We start from the raw sequence: 25,528 nt of genomic DNA on the forward strand, positions 1-25,528 counted from the left end.
TCTTCTTTCTCTTTACAATCTTCAAACGATTCTTCAAATATCTTTTTCCCTTTCTCCTCTTTTTTCCCACCTTCCTCATAACAAAATCCAGGTTTCCCATTATCAATTCTTCTTTTACCATTTTCCACATAACTGAATCCACATTTACCATTTATAACAATCCTTCCTAAACTTAGTTCATTTTGTCCATTTTCCCAAACTAGGAAACTTCTCTTCCCATTCCAGACTCCCACTTTATTTAAGTAGTCCTTCTGGAATTTTACCAAAATACTCCATGGCTTCAAAAACTCCATCACTTCCTCCATCTCTACAAAGGGGTCATCCATACAGATAACCACCTTTTTCGGCCTTCCAGCAAAAAGAGCATTAACTCCAATTTCTTTTCCTTCCCAATTCTTGAGAAGACAAATACACTTTTCTTCAGACTTCAGTGTTACGTCAAATACCTTTTTAAACTTGATTTCTTGCATACAAAAAATGTCCTCTTCAATGATCGTCCCATACTTGAACAGAATATCCAAGATCTGATTCTCCTCCAACGAAAAATCCTCTAACTCCGTCTTCACATAGAACCGTAAACAGTTCCTCTTCCTCGTCAACTCCATCTTCTTCCTCCAAAAGAACTGCCCCCCACAGCTATGTGTGGTGACACGATGATCGCCTCTCGTTGCCCAGGGACTAATCCGACTCCCCAATAGCAGCAGGAGGGTGAAGCCCTGCCGTTAGACAAAGCGATCCCCCCAGGCCAAGGAGCCGGGTACCCTGGGCACCTCCTAGCCAAGGCCAAGGCAGCAACTGGTAGATCACTGCACCTGATCTTAGCCAAAAGGCCGAGAAGCGATAACCAGAATTGGTTTCAAACTACGGAGCCACCCAAGGATCCTGAAAAGTCCATTTGTGGAGATGAGCTCCTGGACTCCCGTTAAGAAGACATGTTGTCAACCTCTAGATCCCTTACATGCCTGCACTTTTCGGCTTGCTGCTGCTGCAATCCACGCGTTTTAGATCTGCATAACTCCACCTCTTTAAACACAGCACCTTCACCCCCTGCTGTTCCCACCCGCCTCAACACCGTTGGAAGGGAGGAGAACCAATTAAGGCGGGGGGTGGGGTGGAACGAGCAGCTGTCTACCCTTAGCAGGAGGGCTCCTGATTACATACCTCTCCTGCTGCTGCTGCTGCTGGCTGTCCAGCAGCAGACTGAAGGTGGCTGCTGCTGTGCACAGGTATATAAAGGCTCAGAGCCTATTATGACACGCGCAGCCAGCGTTCCATTGCCACATTCCATCTACTGCAGGCAGGATACCTGGCTGGCTGAATGTCGCTGAGAAGCTCACAGAGACCGCCATAAGCAACAGTTTAACAGAATGCCACAGACTAATCAACCAAACTTTTTGGGTTGGGTTCTCTTTTATAGTCTGCAGGCATTAAATGAAAGAAGTCAGTGTTCCAGCAGAAGGAGACAACGTTTCAGAAAAGGCATTGTAGCAAACCAAAAAAGAAATTTTAAGCGCAGCAGAGTAACCAGCGCACATACCTGTTAGCTCAGGTGAGTTTAAAAGGCTGCTGTTGATAACAAGGGCATTTGCTAAATAGATGGTGTGTGTGCAACAATATACTGAAAGGTCAATTATATTGTGCAGCTTATCTCACCACCTGTAGTTATTTAGGTGAAAGCTCCAAAATGCTTGCCTAATATGTCTGTTTATCCAAAAGGAAGTAAAAAGGGAGAGCTAGAAAGATAGCATTGCATCACATTACATGGCAATGCAATGCACAGTTGCTGAAGTTGAACCAAAATGAGCTTGTAATCTGGCTTCTGCAACTTTGAACATGAAAAATCCAATGAGGAGAAGAAAAGCAAAGCCAAAGAGTCCATCCCAAAATCCGACAAACAAGCAAAATGAACAAAAAACATTGAATTCAATTCTTTCTGATTTTAGAAACTGCATTAAAGAAGGGGTGCACCGGTCCTGGAGATACTGCAATACCAGGTCAATGCGTGGAGTGGACAGAGCAAGCTCTTTTTCCATCTCCCTGTTCTAAAAATCCATTTAATATATGGTCCCCAGATAGGGGACGTATCAGATATTAAACTGATAAGAACAGATACTACACTTGATCTTAGCCAAAAGGCCGAGAAGCGATAACCAGAATTGGTTTCAAACTACGGAGCCACCCAAGGATCCTGAAAAGTCCATTTGTGGAGATGAGCTCCTGGACTCCCGTTAAGAAGACATGTTGTCAACCTCTAGATCCCTTACATGCCTGCACTTTTCGGCTTGCTGCTGTTGCAATCCACGCGTTTTAGATCTGCATAACTCCACCTCTTTAAACACAGCACCTTCACCCCCTGCTGTTCCCACCCGCCTCAACACCGTTGGAAGGGAGGAGAACCAATTAAGGCGGGGGGTGGGGTGGAACGAGCAGCTGTCTACCCTTAGCAGGAGGGCTCCTGATTACATACCTCTCCTGCTGCTGCTGCTGCTGGCTGTCCAGCAGCAGACTGAAGGTGGCTGCTGCTGTGCACAGGTATATAAAGGCTCAGAGCCTATTATGACACGCGCAGCCAGCGTTCCATTGCCACATTCCATCTACTGCAGGCAGGATACCTGGCTGGCTGAATGTCGCTGAGAAGCTCACAGAGACCGCCATAAGCAACAGTTTAACAGAATGCCACAGACTAATCAACCAAACTTTTTGGGTTGGGTTCTCTTTTATAGTCTGCAGGCATTAAATGAAAGAAGTCAGTGTTCCAGCAGAAGGAGACAACGTTTCAGAAAAGGCATTGTAGCAAACCAAAAAAGAAATTTTAAGCGCAGCAGAGTAACCAGCGCACATACCTGTTAGCTCAGGTGAGTTTAAAAGGCTGCTGTTGATAACAAGGGCATTTGCTAAATAGATGGTGTGTGTGCAACAATATACTGAAAGGTCAATTATATTGTGCAGCTTATCTCACCACCTGTAGTTATTTAGGTGAAAGCTCCAAAATGCTTGCCTAATATGTCTGTTTATCCAAAAGGAAGTAAAAAGGGAGAGCTAGAAAGATAGCATTGCATCACATTACATGGCAATGCAATGCACAGTTGCTGAAGTTGAACCAAAATGAGCTTGTAATCTGGCTTCTGCAACTTTGAACATGAAAAATCCAATGAGGAGAAGAAAAGCAAAGCCAAAGAGTCCATCCCAAAATCCGACAAACAAGCAAAATGAACAAAAAACATTGAATTCAATTCTTTCTGATTTTAGAAACTGCATTAAAGAAGGGGTGCACCGGTCCTGGAGATACTGCAATACCAGGTCAATGCGTGGAGTGGACAGAGCAAGCTCTTTTTCCATCTCCCTGTTCTAAAAATCCATTTAATATATGGTCCCCAGATAGGGGACGTATCAGATATTAAACTGATAAGAACAGATACTACACTTGATCTTAGCCAAAAGGCCGAGAAGCGATAACCAGAATTGGTTTCAAACTACGGAGCCACCCAAGGATCCTGAAAAGTCCATTTGTGGAGATGAGCTCCTGGACTCCCGTTAAGAAGACATGTTGTCAACCTCTAGATCCCTTACATGCCTGCACTTTTCGGCTTGCTGCTGCTGCAATCCACGCGTTTTAGATCTGCATAACTCCACCTCTTTAAACACAGCACCTTCACCCCCTGCTGTTCCCACCCGCCTCAACACCGTTGGAAGGGAGGAGAACCAATTAAGGCGGGGGGTGGGGTGGAACGAGCAGCTGTCTACCCTTAGCAGGAGGGCTCCTGATTACATACCTCTCCTGCTGCTGCTGCTGCTGGCTGTCCAGCAGCAGACTGAAGGTGGCTGCTGCTGTGCACAGGTATATAAAGGCTCAGAGCCTATTATGACACGCGCAGCCAGCGTTCCATTGCCACATTCCATCTACTGCAGGCAGGATACCTGGCTGGCTGAATGTCGCTGAGAAGCTCACAGAGACCGCCATAAGCAACAGTTTAACAGAATGCCACAGACTAATCAACCAAACTTTTTGGGTTGGGTTCTCTTTTATAGTCTGCAGGCATTAAATGAAAGAAGTCAGTGTTCCAGCAGAAGGAGACAACGTTTCAGAAAAGGCATTGTAGCAAACCAAAAAAGAAATTTTAAGCGCAGCAGAGTAACCAGCGCACATACCTGTTAGCTCAGGTGAGTTTAAAAGGCTGCTGTTGATAACAAGGGCATTTGCTAAATAGATGGTGTGTGTGCAACAATATACTGAAAGGTCAATTATATTGTGCAGCTTATCTCACCACCTGTAGTTATTTAGGTGAAAGCTCCAAAATGCTTGCCTAATATGTCTGTTTATCCAAAAGGAAGTAAAAAGGGAGAGCTAGAAAGATAGCATTGCATCACATTACATGGCAATGCAATGCACAGTTGCTGAAGTTGAACCAAAATGAGCTTGTAATCTGGCTTCTGCAACTTTGAACATGAAAAATCCAATGAGGAGAAGAAAAGCAAAGCCAAAGAGTCCATCCCAAAATCCGACAAACAAGCAAAATGAACAAAAAACATTGAATTCAATTCTTTCTGATTTTAGAAACTGCATTAAAGAAGGGGTGCACCGGTCCTGGAGATACTGCAATACCAGGTCAATGCGTGGAGTGGACAGAGCAAGCTCTTTTTCCATCTCCCTGTTCTAAAAATCCATTTAATATATGGTCCCCAGATAGGGGACGTATCAGATATTAAACTGATAAGAACAGATACTACACTTGATCTTAGCCAAAAGGCCGAGAAGCGATAACCAGAATTGGTTTCAAACTACGGAGCCACCCAAGGATCCTGAAAAGTCCATTTGTGGAGATGAGCTCCTGGACTCCCGTTAAGAAGACATGTTGTCAACCTCTAGATCCCTTACATGCCTGCACTTTTTGGCTTGCTGCTGCTGCAATCCACGCGTTTTAGATCTGCATAACTCCACCTCTTTAAACACAGCACCTTCACCCCCTGCTGTTCCCACCCGCCTCAACACCGTTGGAAGGGAGGAGAACCAATTAAGGCGGGGGGTGGGGTGGAACGAGCAGCTGTCTACCCTTAGCAGGAGGGCTCCTGATTACATACCTCTCCTGCTGCTGCTGCTGCTGGCTGTCCAGCAGCAGACTGAAGGTGGCTGCTGCTGTGCACAGGTATATAAAGGCTCAGAGCCTATTATGACACGCGCAGCCAGCGTTCCATTGCCACATTCCATCTACTGCAGGCAGGATACCTGGCTGGCTGAATGTCGCTGAGAAGCTCACAGAGACCGCCATAAGCAACAGTTTAACAGAATGCCACAGACTAATCAACCAAACTTTTTGGGTTGGGTTCTCTTTTATAGTCTGCAGGCATTAAATGAAAGAAGTCAGTGTTCCAGCAGAAGGAGACAACGTTTCAGAAAAGGCATTGTAGCAAACCAAAAAAGAAATTTTAAGCGCAGCAGAGTAACCAGCGCACATACCTGTTAGCTCAGGTGAGTTTAAAAGGCTGCTGTTGATAACAAGGGCATTTGCTAAATAGATGGTGTGTGTGCAACAATATACTGAAAGGTCAATTATATTGTGCAGCTTATCTCACCACCTGTAGTTATTTAGGTGAAAGCTCCAAAATGCTTGCCTAATATGTCTGTTTATCCAAAAGGAAGTAAAAAGGGAGAGCTAGAAAGATAGCATTGCATCACATTACATGGCAATGCAATGCACAGTTGCTGAAGTTGAACCAAAATGAGCTTGTAATCTGGCTTCTGCAACTTTGAACATGAAAAATCCAATGAGGAGAAGAAAAGCAAAGCCAAAGAGTCCATCCCAAAATCCGACAAACAAGCAAAATGAACAAAAAACATTGAATTCAATTCTTTCTGATTTTAGAAACTGCATTAAAGAAGGGGTGCACCGGTCCTGGAGATACTGCAATACCAGGTCAATGCGTGGAGTGGACAGAGCAAGCTCTTTTTCCATCTCCCTGTTCTAAAAATCCATTTAATATATGGTCCCCAGATAGGGGACGTATCAGATATTAAACTGATAAGAACAGATACTACACTTGATCTTAGCCAAAAGGCCGAGAAGCGATAACCAGAATTGGTTTCAAACTACGGAGCCACCCAAGGATCCTGAAAAGTCCATTTGTGGAGATGAGCTCCTGGACTCCCGTTAAGAAGACATGTTGTCAACCTCTAGATCCCTTACATGCCTGCACTTTTCGGCTTGCTGCTGCTGCAATCCACGCGTTTTAGATCTGCATAACTCCACCTCTTTAAACACAGCACCTTCACCCCCTGCTGTTCCCACCCGCCTCAACACCGTTGGAAGGGAGGAGAACCAATTAAGGCGGGGGGTGGGGTGGAACGAGCAGCTGTCTACCCTTAGCAGGAGGGCTCCTGATTACATACCTCTCCTGCTGCTGCTGCTGCTGGCTGTCCAGCAGCAGACTGAAGGTGGCTGCTGCTGTGCACAGGTATATAAAGGCTCAGAGCCTATTATGACACGCGCAGCCAGCGTTCCATTGCCACATTCCATCTACTGCAGGCAGGATACCTGGCTGGCTGAATGTCGCTGAGAAGCTCACAGAGACCGCCATAAGCAACAGTTTAACAGAATGCCACAGACTAATCAACCAAACTTTTTGGGTTGGGTTCTCTTTTATAGTCTGCAGGCATTAAATGAAAGAAGTCAGTGTTCCAGCAGAAGGAGACAACGTTTCAGAAAAGGCATTGTAGCAAACCAAAAAAGAAATTTTAAGCGCAGCAGAGTAACCAGCGCACATACCTGTTAGCTCAGGTGAGTTTAAAAGGCTGCTGTTGATAACAAGGGCATTTGCTAAATAGATGGTGTGTGTGCAACAATATACTGAAAGGTCAATTATATTGTGCAGCTTATCTCACCACCTGTAGTTATTTAGGTGAAAGCTCCAAAATGCTTGCCTAATATGTCTGTTTATCCAAAAGGAAGTAAAAAGGGAGAGCTAGAAAGATAGCATTGCATCACATTACATGGCAATGCAATGCACAGTTGCTGAAGTTGAACCAAAATGAGCTTGTAATCTGGCTTCTGCAACTTTGAACATGAAAAATCCAATGAGGAGAAGAAAAGCAAAGCCAAAGAGTCCATCCCAAAATCCGACAAACAAGCAAAATGAACAAAAAACATTGAATTCAATTCTTTCTGATTTTAGAAACTGCATTAAAGAAGGGGTGCACCGGTCCTGGAGATACTGCAATACCAGGTCAATGCGTGGAGTGGACAGAGCAAGCTCTTTTTCCATCTCCCTGTTCTAAAAATCCATTTAATATATGGTCCCCAGATAGGGGACGTATCAGATATTAAACTGATAAGAACAGATACTACACTTGATCTTAGCCAAAAGGCCGAGAAGCGATAACCAGAATTGGTTTCAAACTACGGAGCCACCCAAGGATCCTGAAAAGTCCATTTGTGGAGATGAGCTCCTGGACTCCCGTTAAGAAGACATGTTGTCAACCTCTAGATCCCTTACATGCCTGCACTTTTCGGCTTGCTGCTGCTGCAATCCACGCGTTTTAGATCTGCATAACTCCACCTCTTTAAACACAGCACCTTCACCCCCTGCTGTTCCCACCCGCCTCAACACCGTTGGAAGGGAGGAGAACCAATTAAGGCGGGGGGTGGGGTGGAACGAGCAGCTGTCTACCCTTAGCAGGAGGGCTCCTGATTACATACCTCTCCTGCTGCTGCTGCTGCTGGCTGTCCAGCAGCAGACTGAAGGTGGCTGCTGCTGTGCACAGGTATATAAAGGCTCAGAGCCTATTATGACACGCGCAGCCAGCGTTCCATTGCCACATTCCATCTACTGCAGGCAGGATACCTGGCTGGCTGAATGTCGCTGAGAAGCTCACAGAGACCGCCATAAGCAACAGTTTAACAGAATGCCACAGACTAATCAACCAAACTTTTTGGGTTGGGTTCTCTTTTATAGTCTGCAGGCATTAAATGAAAGAAGTCAGTGTTCCAGCAGAAGGAGACAACGTTTCAGAAAAGGCATTGTAGCAAACCAAAAAAGAAATTTTAAGCGCAGCAGAGTAACCAGCGCACATACCTGTTAGCTCAGGTGAGTTTAAAAGGCTGCTGTTGATAACAAGGGCATTTGCTAAATAGATGGTGTGTGTGCAACAATATACTGAAAGGTCAATTATATTGTGCAGCTTATCTCACCACCTGTAGTTATTTAGGTGAAAGCTCCAAAATGCTTGCCTAATATGTCTGTTTATCCAAAAGGAAGTAAAAAGGGAGAGCTAGAAAGATAGCATTGCATCACATTACATGGCAATGCAATGCACAGTTGCTGAAGTTGAACCAAAATGAGCTTGTAATCTGGCTTCTGCAACTTTGAACATGAAAAATCCAATGAGGAGAAGAAAAGCAAAGCCAAAGAGTCCATCCCAAAATCCGACAAACAAGCAAAATGAACAAAAAACATTGAATTCAATTCTTTCTGATTTTAGAAACTGCATTAAAGAAGGGGTGCACCGGTCCTGGAGATACTGCAATACCAGGTCAATGCGTGGAGTGGACAGAGCAAGCTCTTTTTCCATCTCCCTGTTCTAAAAATCCATTTAATATATGGTCCCCAGATAGGGGACGTATCAGATATTAAACTGATAAGAACAGATACTACACTTGATCTTAGCCAAAAGGCCGAGAAGCGATAACCAGAATTGGTTTCAAACTACGGAGCCACCCAAGGATCCTGAAAAGTCCATTTGTGGAGATGAGCTCCTGGACTCCCGTTAAGAAGACATGTTGTCAACCTCTAGATCCCTTACATGCCTGCACTTTTCGGCTTGCTGCTGCTGCAATCCACGCGTTTTAGATCTGCATAACTCCACCTCTTTAAACACAGCACCTTCACCCCCTGCTGTTCCCACCCGCCTCAACACCGTTGGAAGGGAGGAGAACCAATTAAGGCGGGGGGTGGGGTGGAACGAGCAGCTGTCTACCCTTAGCAGGAGGGCTCCTGATTACATACCTCTCCTGCTGCTGCTGCTGCTGGCTGTCCAGCAGCAGACTGAAGGTGGCTGCTGCTGTGCACAGGTATATAAAGGCTCAGAGCCTATTATGACACGCGCAGCCAGCGTTCCATTGCCACATTCCATCTACTGCAGGCAGGATACCTGGCTGGCTGAATGTCGCTGAGAAGCTCACAGAGACCGCCATAAGCAACAGTTTAACAGAATGCCACAGACTAATCAACCAAACTTTTTGGGTTGGGTTCTCTTTTATAGTCTGCAGGCATTAAATGAAAGAAGTCAGTGTTCCAGCAGAAGGAGACAACGTTTCAGAAAAGGCATTGTAGCAAACCAAAAAAGAAATTTTAAGTGCAGCAGAGTAACCAGCGCACATACCTGTTAGCTCAGGTGAGTTTAAAAGGCTGCTGTTGATAACAAGGGCATTTGCTAAATAGATGGTGTGTGTGCAACAATATACTGAAAGGTCAATTATATTGTGCAGCTTATCTCACCACCTGTAGTTATTTAGGTGAAAGCTCCAAAATGCTTGCCTAATATGTCTGTTTATCCAAAAGGAAGTAAAAAGGGAGAGCTAGAAAGATAGCATTGCATCACATTACATGGCAATGCAATGCACAGTTGCTGAAGTTGAACCAAAATGAGCTTGTAATCTGGCTTCTGCAATTTTGAACATGAAAAATCCAATGAGGAGAAGAAAAGCAAAGCCAAAGAGTCCATCCCAAAATCCGACAAACAAGCAAAATGAACAAAAAACATTGAATTCAATTCTTTCTAATTTTAGAAACTGCATTAAAGAAGGGGTGCACCGGTCCTGGAGATACTGCAATACCAGGTCAATGCGTGGAGTGGACAGAGCAAGCTCTTTTTCCATCTCCCTGTTCTAAAAATCCATTTAATATATGGTCCCCAGATAGGGGACGTATCAGATATTAAACTGATAAGAACAGATACTACACTTGATCTTAGCCAAAAGGCCGAGAAGCGATAACCAGAATTGGTTTCAAACTACGGAGCCACCCAAGGATCCTGAAAAGTCCATTTGTGGAGATGAGCTCCTGGACTCCCGTTAAGAAGACATGTTGTCAACCTCTAGATCCCTTACATGCCTGCACTTTTCGGCTTGCTGCTGCTGCAATCCACGCGTTTTAGATCTGCATAACTCCACCTCTTTAAACACAGCACCTTCACCCCCTGCTGTTCCCACCTGCCTCAACACCGTTGGAAGGGAGGAGAACCAATTAAGGCGGGGGGTGGGGTGGAACGAGCAGCTGTCTACCCTTAGCAGGAGGGCTCCTGATTACATACCTCTCCTGCTGCTGCTGCTGCTGGCTGTCCAGCAGCAGACTGAAGGTGGCTGCTGCTGTGCACAGGTATATAAAGGCTCAGAGCCTATTATGACACACGCAGCCAGCGTTCCATTGCCACATTCCATCTACTGCAGGCAGGATACCTGGCTGGCTGAATGTCGCTGAGAAGCTCACAGAGACCGCCATAAGCAACAGTTTAACAAAATGCCACAGACTAATCAACCAAACTTTTTGGGTTGGGTTCTCTTTTATAGTCTGCAGGCATTAAATGAAAGAAGTCAGTGTTCCAGCAGAAGGAGACAACGTTTCAGAAAAGGCATTGTAGCAAACCAAAAAAGAAATTTTAAGCGCAGCAGAGTAACCAGCGCACATACCTGTTAGCTCAGGTGAGTTTAAAAGGCTGCTGTTGATAACAAGGGCATTTGCTAAATAGATGGTGTGTGTGCAACAATATACTGAAAGGTCAATTATATTGTGCAGCTTATCTCACCACCTGTAGTTATTTAGGTGAAAGCTCCAAAATGCTTGCCTAATATGTCTGTTTATCCAAAAGGAAGTAAAAAGGGAGAGCTAGAAAGATAGCATTGCATCACATTACATGGCAATGCAATGCACAGTTGCTGAAGTTGAACCAAAATGAGCTTGTAATCTGGCTTCTGCAACTTTGAACATGAAAAATCCAATGAGGAGAAGAAAAGCAAAGCCAAAGAGTCCATCCCAAAATCCGACAAACAAGCAAAATGAACAAAAAACATTGAATTCAATTCTTTCTGATTTTAGAAACTGCATTAAAGAAGGGGTGCACCGGTCCTGGAGATACTGCAATACCAGGTCAATGCGTGGAGTGGACAGAGCAAGCTCTTTTTCCATCTCCCTGTTCTAAAAATCCATTTAATATATGGTCCCCAGATAGGGGACGTATCAGATATTAAACTGATAAGAACAGATACTACACTTGATCTTAGCCAAAAGGCCGAGAAGCGATAACCAGAATTGGTTTCAAACTACGGAGCCACCCAAGGATCCTGAAAAGTCCATTTGTGGAGATGAGCTCCTGGACTCCCGTTAAGAAGACATGTTGTCAACCTCTAGATCCCTTACATGCCTGCACTTTTCGGCTTGCTGCTGCTGCAATCCACGCGTTTTAGATCTGCATAACTCCACCTCTTTAAACACAGCACCTTCACCCCCTGCTGTTCCCACCCGCCTCAACACCGTTGGAAGGGAGGAGAACCAATTAAGGCGGGGGGTGGGGTGGAACGAGCAGCTGTCTACCCTTAGCAGGAGGGCTCCTGATTACATACCTCTCCTGCTGCTGCTGCTGCTGGCTGTCCAGCAGCAGACTGAAGGTGGCTGCTGCTGTGCACAGGTATATAAAGGCTCAGAGCCTATTATGACACGCGCAGCCAGCGTTCCATTGCCACATTCCATCTACTGCAGGCAGGATACCTGGCTGGCTGAATGTCGCTGAGAAGCTCACAGAGACCGCCATAAGCAACAGTTTAACAGAATGCCACAGACTAATCAACCAAACTTTTTGGGTTGGGTTCTCTTTTATAGTCTGCAGGCATTAAATGAAAGAAGTCAGTGTTCCAGCAGAAGGAGACAACGTTTCAGAAAAGGCATTGTAGCAAACCAAAAAAGAAATTTTAAGCGCAGCAGAGTAACCAGCGCACATACCTGTTAGCTCAGGTGAGTTTAAAAGGCTGCTGTTGATAACAAGGGCATTTGCTAAATAGATGGTGTGTGTGCAACAATATACTGAAAGGTCAATTATATTGTGCAGCTTATCTCACCACCTGTAGTTATTTAGGTGAAAGCTCCAAAATGCTTGCCTAATATGTCTGTTTATCCAAAAGGAAGTAAAAAGGGAGAGCTAGAAAGATAGCATTGCATCACATTACATGGCAATGCAATGCACAGTTGCTGAAGTTGAACCAAAATGAGCTTGTAATCTGGCTTCTGCAACTTTGAACATGAAAAATCCAATGAGGAGAAGAAAAGCAAAGCCAAAGAGTCCATCCCAAAATCCGACAAACAAGCAAAATGAACAAAAAACATTGAATTCAATTCTTTCTGATTTTAGAAACTGCATTAAAGAAGGGGTGCACCGGTCCTGGAGATACTGCAATACCAGGTCAATGCGTGGAGTGGACAGAGCAAGCTCTTTTTCCATCTCCCTGTTCTAAAAATCCATTTAATATATGGTCCCCAGATAGGGGACGTATCAGATATTAAACTGATAAGAACAGATACTACACTTGATCTTAGCCAAAAGGCCGAGAAGCGATAACCAGAATTGGTTTCAAACTACGGAGCCACCCAAGGATCCTGAAAAGTCCATTTGTGGAGATGAGCTCCTGGACTCCCGTTAAGAAGACATGTTGTCAACCTCTAGATCCCTTACATGCCTGCACTTTTCGGCTTGCTGCTGCTGCAATCCACGCGTTTTAGATCTGCATAACTCCACCTCTTTAAACACAGCACCTTCACCCCCTGCTGTTCCCACCCGCCTCAACACCGTTGGAAGGGAGGAGAACCAATTAAGGCGGGGGGTGGGGTGGAACGAGCAGCTGTCTACCCTTAGCAGGAGGGCTCCTGATTACATACCTCTCCTGCTGCTGCTGCTGGCTGTCCAGCAGCAGACTGAAGGTGGCTGCTGCTGTGCACAGGTATATAAAGGCTCAGAGCCTATTATGACACGCGCAGCCAGCGTTCCATTGCCACATTCCATCTACTGCAGGCAGGATACCTGGCTGGCTGAATGTCGCTGAGAAGCTCACAGAGACCGCCATAAGCAACAGTTTAACAGAATGCCACAGACTAATCAACCAAACTTTTTGGGTTGGGTTCTCTTTTATAGTCTGCAGGCATTAAATGAAAGAAGTCAGTGTTCCAGCAGAAGGAGACAACGTTTCAGAAAAGGCATTGTAGCAAACCAAAAAAGAAATTTTAAGCGCAGCAGAGTAACCAGCGCACATACCTGTTAGCTCAGATGAGTTTAAAAGGCTGCTGTTGATAACAAGGGCATTTGCTAAATAGATGGTGTGTGTGCAACAATATACTGAAAGGTCAATTATATTGTGCAGCTTATCTCACCACCTGTAGTTATTTAGGTGAAAGCTCCAAAATGCTTGCCTAATATGTCTGTTTATCCAAAAGGAAGTAAAAAGGGAGAGCTAGAAAGATAGCATTGCATCACATTACATGGCAATGCAATGCACAGTTGCTGAAGTTGAACCAAAATGAGCTTGTAATCTGGCTTCTGCAACTTTGAACATGAAAAATCCAATGAGGAGAAGAAAAGCAAAGCCAAAGAGTCCATCCCAAAATCCGACAAACAAGCAAAATCAACAAAAAACATTGAATTCAATTCTTTCTGATTTTAGAAACTGCATTAAAGAAGGGGTGCACCGGTCCTGGAGATACTGCAATACCAGGTCAATGCGTGGAGTGGACAGAGCAAGCTCTTTTTCCATCTCCCTGTTCTAAAAATCCATTTAATATATGGTCCCCAGATAGGGGACGTATCAGATATTAAACTGATAAGAACAGATACTACACTTGATCTTAGCCAAAAGGCCGAGAAGCGATAACCAGAATTGGTTTCAAACTACGGAGCCACCCAAGGATCCTGAAAAGTCCATTTGTGGAGATGAGCTCCTGGACTCCCGTTAAGAAGACATGTTGTCAACCTCTAGATCCCTTACATGCCTGCACTTTTCGGCTTGCTGCTGCTGCAATCCACGCGTTTTAGATCTGCATAACTCCACCTCTTTAAACACAGCACCTTCACCCCCTGCTGTTCCCACCCGCCTCAACACCGTTGGAAGGGAGGAGAACCAATTAAGGCGGGGGGTGGGGTGGAACGAGCAGCTGTCTACCCTTAGCAGGAGGACTCCTGATTACATACCTCTCCTGCTGCTGCTGCTGCTGGCTGTCCAGCAGCAGACTGAAGGTGGCTGCTGCTGTGCACAGGTATATAAAGGCTCAGAGCCTATTATGACACGCGCAGCCAGCGTTCCATTGCCACATTCCATCTACTGCAGGCAGGATACCTGGCTGGCTGAATGTCGCTGAGAAGCTCACAGAGACCGCCATAAGCAACAGTTTAACAGAATGCCACAGACTAATCAACCAAACTTTTTGGGTTGGGTTCTCTTTTATAGTCTGCAGGCATTAAATGAAAGAAGTCAGTGTTCCAGCAGAAGGAGACAACGTTTCAGAAAAGGCATTGTAGCAAACCAAAAAAGAAATTTTAAGCGCAGCAGAGTAACCAGCGCACATACCTGTTAGCTCAGGTGAGTTTAAAAGGCTGCTGTTGATAACAAGGGCATTTGCTAAATAGATGGTGTGTGTGCAACAATATACTGAAAGGTCAATTATATTGTGCAGCTTATCTCACCACCTGTAGTTATTTAGGTGAAAGCTCCAAAATGCTTGCCTAATATGTCTGTTTATCCAAAAGGAAGTAAAAAGGGAGAGCTAGAAAGATAGCATTGCATCACATTACATGGCAATGCAATGCACAGTTGCTGAAGTTGAACCAAAATGAGCTTGTAATCTGGCTTCTGCAATTTTGAACATGAAAAATCCAATGAGGAGAAGAAAAGCAAAGCCAAAGAGTCCATCCCAAAATCCGACAAACAAGCAAAATGAACAAAAAACATTGAATTCAATTCTTTCTGATTTTAGAAACTGCATTAAAGAAGGGGTGCACCGGTCCTGGAGATACTGCAATACCAGGTCAATGCGTGGAGTGGACAGAGCAAGCTCTTTTTCCATCTCCCTGTTCTAAAAATCCATTTAATATATGGTCCCCAGATAGGGGACGTATCAGATATTAAACTGATAAGAACAGATTTTTTTGATTGAATATATCTTTTATTAGCACAAAAAATAAGTTAACAGACAGTGTACAGTGCCGCAGCCCAGTACTCACAGAATTCTACATCATATTTACATAGCATGAGGATACGACGCACTAACTAGACACATCACACCCCTATGCTACACAAAACACTCAATCTGAAAGAAAAAGCATGTCAATCAATACAGTACGACGAACCGTGATAAGGGATGGGGATTGGGAAAAAGGGGATGGGGAGGGGAAAATCACAGGCCCGAAGCTTTATTGAAAGACAAGACACATAAGGGGAGAGGGGGAGGAGGGGTTTAGTCCTCATCCTCGTCCTCCGGACCGTCCATGATGGAATAATCTCTGAGCAGGCTGTGGATCAGCCTGCGGCAGTCCTGGATGGACATCCTCTCCCTCCTCAAGATGAGCCGGTTCCTGGCGACCCAAACGGCATCCTTGAAGCAGTTCATAGGGCGCCAAGCCTCCTGGATGGCTCCGACGGTATGAACCCCAGGGAAGAGTCCGTAAAGCACAGAATGGTGCGATAGGCTCGCCCATGGGGACAGAGTTCCTCAGGTCGTCCTCAAGTGCAGTCAATAGGCGCTGTGCAAATCCGCAGTCCCAAAAAGTGTGCAAAGATGTTTCCTCCACGAAGGGGCACCTTGGGCAGTACCGGGTCTTGCACAGGTTCCGGGCATGCATGAATGACCGGACGGGCAGTCCGCCCTGAATCGCCATCCACGACAAGTCCTTGTGCCCGTTGGTCAGCCTGTCAGACGACACATTTGTCCACACAGTCTCCAGCGTGTCCTGGTGAAGTCCTGTGATGTTCTCCACGTCATCCTTGGCTCTGATTAGCTTGTGGATAGTTTTGGGCTTCCACAAGTCGGGCTTGAGTCCCTCCAGTTGATGCTCCCCCACAAATCGAACGACGTCTCCGTAGAACCATGGCGTCGTCCAGTTGTAGGGGAAGGAGCTGTCCCACTTGTCCCAGCCGAGTCGCCTCCAAAGAGGAAGCAGGAAGAAGCGAGACATGGACCTGCCCGCGGAGCCATTCTTGACTTGCAAAGTCCGGCGGACACAATCACACACAAAAGAAGATCGCAGGAGGGTGGGGATATCTGGAACGCCCTTCCCACCCTTGCGAGGCTCCTTGTACATGACGGCCCGCCTGACTCTGTCCATCTTGGATCCCCAGACAAAGTGAAACACTGTCCTGGTAATGGCCCTGCACACAGTGACGTGTGGGGGCCAGGCCTGCGCCGTGTACTGCAAGACGGGCAGGACCTCATTACGCAGGACGAGTGCCTTACCCTCACAAGTGAGGTGTCTGAGGCTCCAGAGTCCGATCCGTTGCTTCACCTTGGCCAAGCGTTCTTGCCAGGACTTGAGGGCCGCTCCTTCCTTCCCGAACCAGACTCCCAGCACCTTGAGGAAATCCGGTTGAATGTTGAAGGGGAAGGGGGCGGAGGAGGCCGGCTGCCAATCCCCGAAGAGCATGGCTTCCGACTTCCTGCAGTTGACTTTGGCCCCTGAAGCCCGGCCGAACCTCTCACACGTCTGGACGAGGGCGTCGACTGAACCACGATCAGCGCAGAAGACGGTGACGTCGTCCATGTAGAGCGAGCACTTGACCTCGTGTCGTCCCGGACCCGGTGCGGTGATCCCTCTGATCTCTCCATTCTGCCGGATAGCCTCTGCGAAGAGTTCTATAACACAAACAAAAAGAAGAGGTGATAGAGGGCAGCCTTGTCTGACCCCAGAGAGGACAGGGAAGGGGTCAGTCTTCCAGCCGTTCACCAACACCGAGCTGTGGATATCAAAATACATCAGACGGACATACGAACAAAACATGTTACCCAAACCTAACCGGTGCAGAGCTCGGCCCATGAACTCGTGGGAAACCCGGTCGAAGGCCTTCTCCTGATCCAAGGAGACCAGGGCCGCGTGTGCGCGGCGGACCTTGATGTACTCGACCGTGTCCCGCACGAGAGCGAGGCTGTCTGCGATGCGACGTCCAGGGATGCCGCAGGTCTGGTCCGGGTGGATGATCCGTCCGATGACCGTCTTAAGTCGTGTCGCCATCGTCTTGGCCAGGATCTTGTAGTCCACGTTGAGCAGAGTGATGGGACGCCAATTCCTCAGGTCGCACCTCTCTCCCTTCCGCTTGTACAGGATCGTGACCATTCCTTCCCTCAAAGATGGAGGCATTCTACCCTCAAAGATGGAGGCATTCTACCCTCCACCACCATCTCCTCGTACAGGTCCAACAGGTCCGGACAGATGAGGTCTCCCAGCGCTACATAGAGCTCCGCTGGAAGACCATCACTGCCCGGGGTCCTGCCGGTCCTAAAGGATTTAGCGGCAGAGAGCAATTCGCCCACCATCAGAGGTTTGTCCAAGGCTGCCGTGCCTGCAGGATCAAGATGGTTAGTGATACCTGACAGGAACTTATCAGCAGCGTCAGGGTCGGTAGTCTTGTGGAAGTAGAGTTCGCTGTAGAAGTCGCTGACGACCCTCATCACGTCCTCCTTCCCACGTCGCATGTTTCCGCTCTCGTCTCGCAGCTCGTTCAGGGGCGTGTGACCGGCATGAAGTTTCCTGAAAAAGAATGAGTTACATTTCTCACCCTTCTCCAGATTCTCCACTTTGGAACGGAAGACGATTCGCTTGGACTCCTCCTCAAAGTGCCTTTTCAGGCTCTTCTTGGTCTCCTCCAGCTCCTCCCTCACGTCCCAGCCGCAGTGAAGAAGGTCCTGCAGCGACCGCAGCTCGCGCTGCAGCCCTCTGAAGTCCCTCCTCTTCTCACACACCTGTTGTCGACCCTTGGCCTGAAAGAAACAGCGAAACTCAAGTTTAACATATTCCCACCAATCAGAGACTGTTTGGAAGCTACCCTTGTAGGACTGCCACATTGCGTAGGCTGCTCTCAGCTCCTCCACGACTTCATCCTGAGCCAGCAGAGCACAATTCAGCTTCCAGGAGCCGGGGCCGGACGAAAAACCGTCGCCAAGGACACCTTGTAAGTGAATGGCTCTGTGGTCGGAGAAGAAGCAGGAGACCATCGAGTGCCTACTCTGCCTGACTGCCCGAGAGGTGAACACAAAGTCAATCCTGGAGCGGAGTGAGCCATCGGGTCGGCTCCACGAATAGTTCGTGGAGCCTCTCCCCATGGAGCCCACCACGTCCTGAAGAGAGGCCTCGGTTACCATCTCGATGAGCAGCTTGGACGTGATGTCCAACTTGGCAGATGTGCCAGAACTACGACCATCCTCCTCGATGGGGCAGTTGAAATCCCCGGCCATCACTAAGGTCCTGGTGGTGGCAAGCTGAAGCCGCAGGGTCTGGAAAAGCTCCAAACGCTCATTCTTCAGTGGGGACGCATACACGTTGATGAACCTGACAGGTTCTCCCGCCCAGTTGCCATCTACAACAAGAGCCCTGCCGCAGATGAGCTCCTGGACGGACTCAAGCGTGAATGCGCCCCCCCTGATCAGAATTGCGACCCCCGCAGACTTGCAGTCACCCCCACCGGACCAGTAGGATGGACCGTGGGACCACTCCCTGGCCAGATGTTTGAAGGACCTAGAGGAGGGAAGGGAACATTCCTGCAACATATAAACATCACACAACTGGGAAGTAAGGAAGGCATAAATAGTCTGACGTCTGAACTTGTCCTTGATGCTCCTGACATTAATGGAAAATAAGTTAATATTAGCCATCATGTAGGGAAAAAAGAAAAAGTTAGCGCAGGCAATACACCTTAGTTACCACTCCGGTCGGGTGGTCCCTCGTCGGTGTTGACTGCTGGTGACGGGATCACCAGCAGGCCCTCTTCCTCCATCTGGTAAAGCAGCGCGGCCTCGATCTCGGCGACCACCAGTTCCTCCTCTTCTGGCTCGGCCACCAGGGTCTCAACCATGTGCTCCATCTCTTCTGGCTCAGGGAGGGTATCCTCCTTTTCGCCTACGAAATCCAGAATCTTCTTTTTGGAGGATTCAGTAGCAGGGCTGTCCTCCACCTTCCTCTTTCCCCGGGTTGGAACTGGGGAGACAAGAAGGGGAAAATCCTCCTCGGAATAGATAGCGGCGGGTGGAGGAAAGGTTAATTCCACCGCTACCATGGTCTGGGGAGGGAGAGTGGCTGCCGGGGCAGGGGAAAGGACACCTGCTGAGGAGTAGGGGAAGGAGGAAGAGGAAGTGGAATCCTCAGCAGGGGTGGCCGGGGTGGGGGGGAATTGGACGGGGGTGGCAGGGGGAGGGATCGAGAGAGGGGTGACAGAACTCTTACCCTCCTTTGACTTTTTCTTCTGCTTCGGAGCTGCTGGGACCGTCGCTGGGGCTTTGGCCACCGACTCCTTGACCGCTTTGGCCTTGGTCGTCGCGTCCTTGACCTTCACAGGCCTGGTCGTCGGGGCCTTGTCCTCCGTAGCTGGGGTCGTCGCAACCACCGATGACCAGGATCTCTCACGCTTGGGGCAATCCTTGTACAGATGAGCCGCCAGCCCACACAGGTTGCAGGATGTCTTCTTCGGGCAGTCCTTCGAGCTGTGTCCCGTCACTCGACAAATCCTGCAGGCATCCTCCTTGCAGTCCTTCATCTCGTGGCCGTTCTTGCCGCATCTCCTGCAGTTCCGCGGCATGTCCGGGTAATAGATGAGGCCGTAGGAGTTGCCCAGGGAGAATGTCGGGGGCAGGTGCCGAAGTCCGTCTGAGTACGCCAGGTCCCTGTGAAGTCTAACGGTCACCGACCACTTACCTGTCCAGATGCCGAGTCCATTCAGGATGTGAGAGGGTTCCTTCACAACCAAACAGAAGCGTCTCAGGAAGGTACAGATGTCTTGGCCTGGGGTGTGCGGGTTGCGCATGGAGACCGTGATCCTCCTTTCGTCCCTCTGGATAGGGCAGCTACCTGTAAAGGCAGAGAAAGAATTATCCGGTCCTTTTGCGCTTACCATTTCCCAGAACCTCCTGCAGGTGTTCACAGTGGCGAAGGTGACGAAGAAGATCCCCGTCAAGAAGGTCTGGATGCTGAGGGTGTCCGACCTGGAGAAGCCTCGATCCAGCAGCATCTTCTGGCAGAACACGTCCGAGGACATGTCCGGCACCCTCCCATCCACTTCCTTCAGCTTCAGGGCCACCGTCTGCCGCATCCATGGCTCCAGGGCTGGAGCTTTGTGGCGGGGCTTCTGGGGTCCCTTCTGCTGGCCAGTCGTGGAGGCAGAGTCCTTGGGGTCAGAATCGGCTCCTGGCTGGGCCCTCCTGGCTGTCCCCTGCTCCAGGCTCTTCTTTTCGGCCTTCCTCGCAGCGCTTGCCATGGCTTTCCTCCTGCAGTTACTTCTTGGAGCTGGATCTGGAACTCTTCCCGGAATGGGTGGAGCTATGCAGATTCTTCTCCCGTCGTGTTCTGGACAAATTCCCCGAAAGGTCTTTGTCTCGATGATTTTCTTCCTCGAAGATTCCACAGGACAGCCCGATTCTTCTCCGAGTCTTCGTCTTCTTCTGGATTCTTTAGAGCTTCTTCCTCCCACCGATATCCGCCTTCCTTCTCCGATGTCAGCTGGGCTCCGAAGCTCTTCTCCTTCCGAGTTCGATCGCTCTCGTCAAGTGTAGATCGTAGCTCTTGTGTTCTTAAAAGAACAGATACTACACTTGATATTAGCCAAAAGGCCGAGAAGCGATAACCAGAATTGGTTTCAAACTACGGAGCCACCCAAGAATCCTGAAAAGTCCATTTGTGGAGATGAGCTCCTGGACTCCCGTTAAGAAGACATGTTGTCAACCTCTAGATCCCTTACATGCCTGCACTTTTCGGCTTGCTGCTGCTGCAATCCACGCGTTTTAGATCTGCATAACTCCACCTCTTTAAACACAGCACCTTCACCCCCTGCTGTTCCCACCCGCCTCAACACCGTTGGAAGGGAGGAGAACCAATTAAGGCGGGGGGTGGGGTGGAACGAGCAGCTGTCTACCCTTAGCAGGAGGGCTCCTGATTACATACCTCTCCTGCTGCTGCTGCTGCTGGCTGTCCAGCAGCAGACTGAAGGTGGCTGCTGCTGTGCACAGGTATATAAAGGCTCAGAGCCTATTATGACACGCGCAGCCAGCGTTCCATTGCCACATTCCATCTACTGCAGGCAGGATACCTGGCTGGCTGAATGTCGCTGAGAAGCTCACAGAGACCGCCATAAGCAACAGTTTAACAGAATGCCACAGACTAATCAACCAAACTTTTTGGGTTGGGTTCTCTTTCATAGTCTGCAGGCATTAAATGAAAGAAGTCAGTGTTCCAGCAGAAGGAGACAACGTTTCAGAAAAGGCATTGTAGCAAACCAAAAAAGAAATTTTAAGCGCAGCAGAGTAACCAGCGCACATACCTGTTAGCTCAGGTGAGTTTAAAAGGCTGCTGTTGATAACAAGGGCATTTGCTAAATAGATGGTGTGTGTGCAACAATATACTGAAAGGTCAATTATATTGTGCAGCTTATCTCACCACCTGTAGTTATTTAGGTGAAAGCTCCAAAATGCTTGCCTAATATGTCTGTTTATCCAAAAGGAAGTAAAAAGGGAGAGCTAGAAAGATAGCATTGCATCACATTACATGGCAATGCAATGCACAGTTGCTGAAGTTGAACCAAAATGAGCTTGTAATCTGGCTTCTGCAACTTTGAACATGAAAAATCCAATGAGGAGAAGAAAAGCAAAGCTAAAGAGTCCATCCCAAAATCCGACACACAAGCAAAATGAACAAAAAACATTGAATTCAATTCTTTCTGATTTTAGAAACTGCATTAAAGAAGGGGTGCACCGGTCCTGGAGATACTGCAATACCAGGTCAATGCGTGGAGTGGACAGAGCAAGCTCTTTTTCCATCTCCCTGTTCTAAAAATCCATTTAATATATGGTCCCCAGATAGGGGACGTATCAGATATTAAACTGATAAGAACAGATACTACACTTGATCTTAGCCAAAAGGCCGAGAAGCGATAACCAGAATTGGTTTCAAACTACGGAGCCACCCAAGGATCCTGAAAAGTCCATTTGTGGAGATGAGCTCCTGGACTCCCGTTAAGAAGACATGTTGTCAACCTCTAGATCCCTTACATGCCTGCACTTCTCGGCTTGCTGCTGCTGCAATCCACGCGTTTTAGATCTGCATAACTCCACCTCTTTAAACACAGCACCTTCACCCCCTGCTGTTCCCACCCGCCTCAACACCGTTGGAAGGGAGGAGAACCAATTAAGGCGGGGGGTGGGGTGGAACGAGCAGCTGTCTACCCTTAGCAGGAGGGCTCCTGATTACATACCTCTCCTGCTGCTGCTGCTGCTGGCTGTCCAGCAGCAGACTGAAGGTGGCTGCTGCTGTGCACAGGTATATAAAGGCTCAGAGCCTATCATGACACGCGCAGCCAGCGTTCCATTGCCACATTCCATCTACTGCAGGCAGGATACCTGGCTGGCTGAATGTCGCTGAGAAGCTCACAGAGACCGCCATAAGCAACAGTTTAACAGAATGCCACAGACTAATCAACCAAACTTTTTGGGTTGGGTTCTCTTTTATAGTCTGCAGGCATTAAATGAAAGAAGTCAGTGTTCCAGTAGAAGGAGACAACGTTTCAGAAAAGGCATTGTAGCAAACCAAAAAAGAAATTTTAAGCGCAGCAGAGTAACCAGCGCACATACCTGTTAGCTCAGGTGAGTTTAAAAGGCTGCTGTTGATAACAAGGGCATTTGCTAAATAGATGGTGTGTGTGCAACAATATACTGAAAGGTCAATTATATTGTGCAGCTTATCTCACCACCTGTAGTTATTTAGGTGAAAGCTCCAAAATGCTTGCCTAATATGTCTGTTTATCCAAAAGGAAGTAAAAAGGGAGAGCTAGAAAGATAGCATTGCATCACATTACATGGCAATGCAATGCACAGTTGCTGAAGTTGAACCAAAATGAGCTTGTAATCTGGCTTCTGCAACTTTGAACATGAAAAATCCAATGAGGAGAAGAAAAGCAAAGCCAAAGAGTCCATCCCAAAATCCGACAAACAAGCAAAATGAACAAAAAACATTGAATTCAATTCTTTCTGATTTTAGAAACTGCATTAAAGAAGGGGTGCACCGGTCCTGGAGATACTGCAATACCAGGTCAATGCGTGGAGTGGACAGAGCAAGCTCTTTTTCCATCTCCCTGTTCTAAAAATCCATTTAATATATGGTCCCCAGATAGGGGACGTATCAGATATTAAACTGATAAGAACAGATACTACACTTGATCTTAGCCAAAAGGCCGAGAAGCGATAACCAGAATTGGTTTCAAACTACGGAGCCACCCAAGGATCCTGAAAAGTCCATTTGTGGAGATGAGCTCCTGGACTCCCGTTAAGAAGACATGTTGTCAACCTCTAGATCCCTTACATGCCTGCACTTTTCGGCTTGCTGCTGCTGCAATCCACGCGTTTTAGATCTGCATAACTCCACCTCTTTAAACACAGCACCTTCACCCCCTGCTGTTCCCACCCGCCTCAACACCGTTGGAAGGGAGGAGAACCAATTAAGGCGGGGGGTGGGGTGGAACGAGCAGCTGTCTACCCTTAGCAGGAGGGCTCCTGATTACATACCTCTCCTGCTGCTGCTGCTGCTGGCTGTCCAGCAGCAGACTGAAGGTGGCTGCTGCTGTGCACAGGTATATAAAGGCTCAGAGCCTATTATGACACGCGCAGCCAGCGTTCCATTGCCACATTCCATCTACTGCAGGCAGGATACCTGGGTGGCTGAATGTCGCTGAGAAGCTCACAGAGACCGCCATAAGCAACAGTTTAACAGAATGCCACAGACTAATCAACCAAACTTTTTGGGTTGGGTTCTCTTTTATAGTCTGCAGGCATTAAATGAAAGAAGTCAGTGTTCCAGCAGAAGGAGACAACGTTTCAGAAAAGGCATTGTAGCAAACCAAAAAAGAAATTTTAAGCGCAGCAGAGTAACCAGCGCACATACCTGTTAGCTCAGGTGAGTTTAAAAGGCTGCTGTTGATAACAAGGGCATTTGCTAAATAGATGGTGTGTGTGCAACAATATACTGAAAGGTCAATTATATTGTGCAGCTTATCTCACCACCTGTAGTTATTTAGGTGAAAGCTCCAAAATGCTTGCCTAATATGTCTGTTTATCCAAAAGGAAGTAAAAAGGGAGAGCTAGAAAGATAGCATTGCATCACATTACATGGCAATGCAATGCACAGTTGCTGAAGTTGAACCAAAATGAGCTTGTAATCTGGCTTCTGCAACTTTGAACATGAAAAATCCAATGAGGAGAAGAAAAGCAAAGCCAAAGAGTCCATCCCAAAATCCGACAAACAAGCAAAATGAACAAAAAACATTGAATTCAATTCTTCCTGATTTTAGAAACTGCATTAAAGAAGGGGTGCACCGGTCCTGGAGATACTGCAATACCAGGTCAATGCGTGTAGTGGACAGAGCAAGCTCTTTTTCCATCTCCCTGTTCTAAAAATCCATTTAATATATGGTCCCCAGATAGGGGACGTATCAGATATTAAACTGATAAGAACAGATACTACACTTGATCTTAGCCAAAAGGCCGAGAAGCGATAACCAGAATTGGTTTCAAAGTACGGAGCCACCCAAGGATCCTGAAAAGTCCATTTGTGGAGATGAGCTCCTGGACTCCCGTTAAGAAGACATGTTGTCAACCTCTAGATCCCTTACATGCCTGCACTTTTCGGCTTGCTGCTGCTGCAATCCACGCGTTTTAGATCTGCATAACTCCACCTCTTTAAACACAGCACCTTCACCCCCTGCTGTTCCCACCCGCCTCAACACCGTTGGAAGGGAGGAGAACCAATTAAGGCGGGGGGTGGGGTGGAACGAGCAGCTGTCTACCCTTAGCAGGAGGGCTCCTGATTACATACCTCTCCTGCTGCTGCTGCTGCTGGCTGTCCAGCAGCAGACTGAAGGTGGCTGCTGCTGTGCACAGGTATATAAAGGCTCAGAGCCTATTATGACACGCGCAGCCAGCGTTCCATTGCCACATTCCATCTACTGCAGGCAGGATACCTGGCTGGCTGAATGTCGCTGAGAAGCTCACAGAGACCGCCATAAGCAACAGTTTAACAGAATGCCACAGACTAATCAACCAAACTTTTTGGGTTGGGTTCTCTTTTATAGTCTGCAGGCATTAAATGAAAGAAGTCAGTGTTCCAGCAGAAGGAGACAACGTTTCAGAAAAGGCATTGTAGCAAACCAAAAAAGAAATTTTAAGCGCAGCAGAGTAACCAGCGCACATACCTGTTAGCTCAGGTGAGTTTAAAAGGCTGCTGTTGATAACAAGGGCATTTGCTAAATAGATGGTGTGTGTG

At 47.4% G+C, this 25,528-nt stretch overlaps 14 non-coding genes and 1 pseudogene across 14 annotated transcripts; all 15 read right to left on the reverse strand.

Annotated features, from left to right (window-relative positions):
- Nucleotides 1-1,957: 1,957 nt before the first annotated feature.
- LOC141220077 (U2 spliceosomal RNA) lies at nucleotides 1,958-2,148 on the reverse strand. Its single transcript, XR_012288449.1, has one exon. It is a non-coding gene; the product is annotated as a U2 spliceosomal RNA (small nuclear RNA).
- Nucleotides 2,149-3,263: 1,115 nt separating this feature from the next.
- On the reverse strand, nucleotides 3,264-3,454 carry LOC141220088 (U2 spliceosomal RNA). The gene has a single exon (XR_012288460.1). It is a non-coding gene; the product is annotated as a U2 spliceosomal RNA (small nuclear RNA).
- A 1,115-nt stretch (nucleotides 3,455-4,569) lies between these two features.
- LOC141220100 (U2 spliceosomal RNA) lies at nucleotides 4,570-4,760 on the reverse strand. Its single transcript, XR_012288472.1, has one exon. It is a non-coding gene; the product is annotated as a U2 spliceosomal RNA (small nuclear RNA).
- Nucleotides 4,761-5,875: 1,115 nt separating this feature from the next.
- On the reverse strand, nucleotides 5,876-6,066 carry LOC141220111 (U2 spliceosomal RNA). The gene has a single exon (XR_012288483.1). It is a non-coding gene; the product is annotated as a U2 spliceosomal RNA (small nuclear RNA).
- A 1,115-nt stretch (nucleotides 6,067-7,181) lies between these two features.
- On the reverse strand, nucleotides 7,182-7,372 carry LOC141220122 (U2 spliceosomal RNA). Its single transcript, XR_012288494.1, has one exon. It is a non-coding gene; the product is annotated as a U2 spliceosomal RNA (small nuclear RNA).
- A 1,115-nt stretch (nucleotides 7,373-8,487) lies between these two features.
- Nucleotides 8,488-8,678, reverse strand: LOC141220133 (U2 spliceosomal RNA). The gene has a single exon (XR_012288505.1). It is a non-coding gene; the product is annotated as a U2 spliceosomal RNA (small nuclear RNA).
- A 1,115-nt stretch (nucleotides 8,679-9,793) lies between these two features.
- LOC141220144 (U2 spliceosomal RNA) lies at nucleotides 9,794-9,984 on the reverse strand. The gene has a single exon (XR_012288516.1). It is a non-coding gene; the product is annotated as a U2 spliceosomal RNA (small nuclear RNA).
- A 1,115-nt stretch (nucleotides 9,985-11,099) lies between these two features.
- On the reverse strand, nucleotides 11,100-11,290 carry LOC141220155 (U2 spliceosomal RNA). The gene has a single exon (XR_012288527.1). It is a non-coding gene; the product is annotated as a U2 spliceosomal RNA (small nuclear RNA).
- Nucleotides 11,291-12,405: 1,115 nt separating this feature from the next.
- On the reverse strand, nucleotides 12,406-12,596 carry LOC141220167 (U2 spliceosomal RNA). Its single transcript, XR_012288538.1, has one exon. It is a non-coding gene; the product is annotated as a U2 spliceosomal RNA (small nuclear RNA).
- A 1,112-nt stretch (nucleotides 12,597-13,708) lies between these two features.
- LOC141220178 (U2 spliceosomal RNA) lies at nucleotides 13,709-13,899 on the reverse strand. The gene has a single exon (XR_012288549.1). It is a non-coding gene; the product is annotated as a U2 spliceosomal RNA (small nuclear RNA).
- Nucleotides 13,900-15,014: 1,115 nt separating this feature from the next.
- Nucleotides 15,015-15,208, reverse strand: LOC141219621 (U2 spliceosomal RNA). The gene has a single exon (XR_012288077.1). It is a non-coding gene; the product is annotated as a U2 spliceosomal RNA (small nuclear RNA).
- A 5,558-nt stretch (nucleotides 15,209-20,766) lies between these two features.
- LOC141219738 (U2 spliceosomal RNA) lies at nucleotides 20,767-20,844 on the reverse strand (annotated as a pseudogene).
- A 1,115-nt stretch (nucleotides 20,845-21,959) lies between these two features.
- Nucleotides 21,960-22,150, reverse strand: LOC141220190 (U2 spliceosomal RNA). Its single transcript, XR_012288560.1, has one exon. It is a non-coding gene; the product is annotated as a U2 spliceosomal RNA (small nuclear RNA).
- A 1,115-nt stretch (nucleotides 22,151-23,265) lies between these two features.
- Nucleotides 23,266-23,456, reverse strand: LOC141220201 (U2 spliceosomal RNA). The gene has a single exon (XR_012288571.1). It is a non-coding gene; the product is annotated as a U2 spliceosomal RNA (small nuclear RNA).
- Nucleotides 23,457-24,571: 1,115 nt separating this feature from the next.
- LOC141220244 (U2 spliceosomal RNA) lies at nucleotides 24,572-24,762 on the reverse strand. The gene has a single exon (XR_012288613.1). It is a non-coding gene; the product is annotated as a U2 spliceosomal RNA (small nuclear RNA).
- Between the last annotated feature and the right edge of the window lie 766 nt (nucleotides 24,763-25,528).

This window comes from Phyllobates terribilis, unplaced genomic scaffold (genome assembly GCF_046119375.1).
Source record: "Phyllobates terribilis strain yellow unplaced genomic scaffold, ASM4611937v1 Scaffold_277__1_contigs__length_2500907, whole genome shotgun sequence".
NCBI classification, from domain to species: Eukaryota; Metazoa; Chordata; class Amphibia; order Anura; family Dendrobatidae; genus Phyllobates; species Phyllobates terribilis.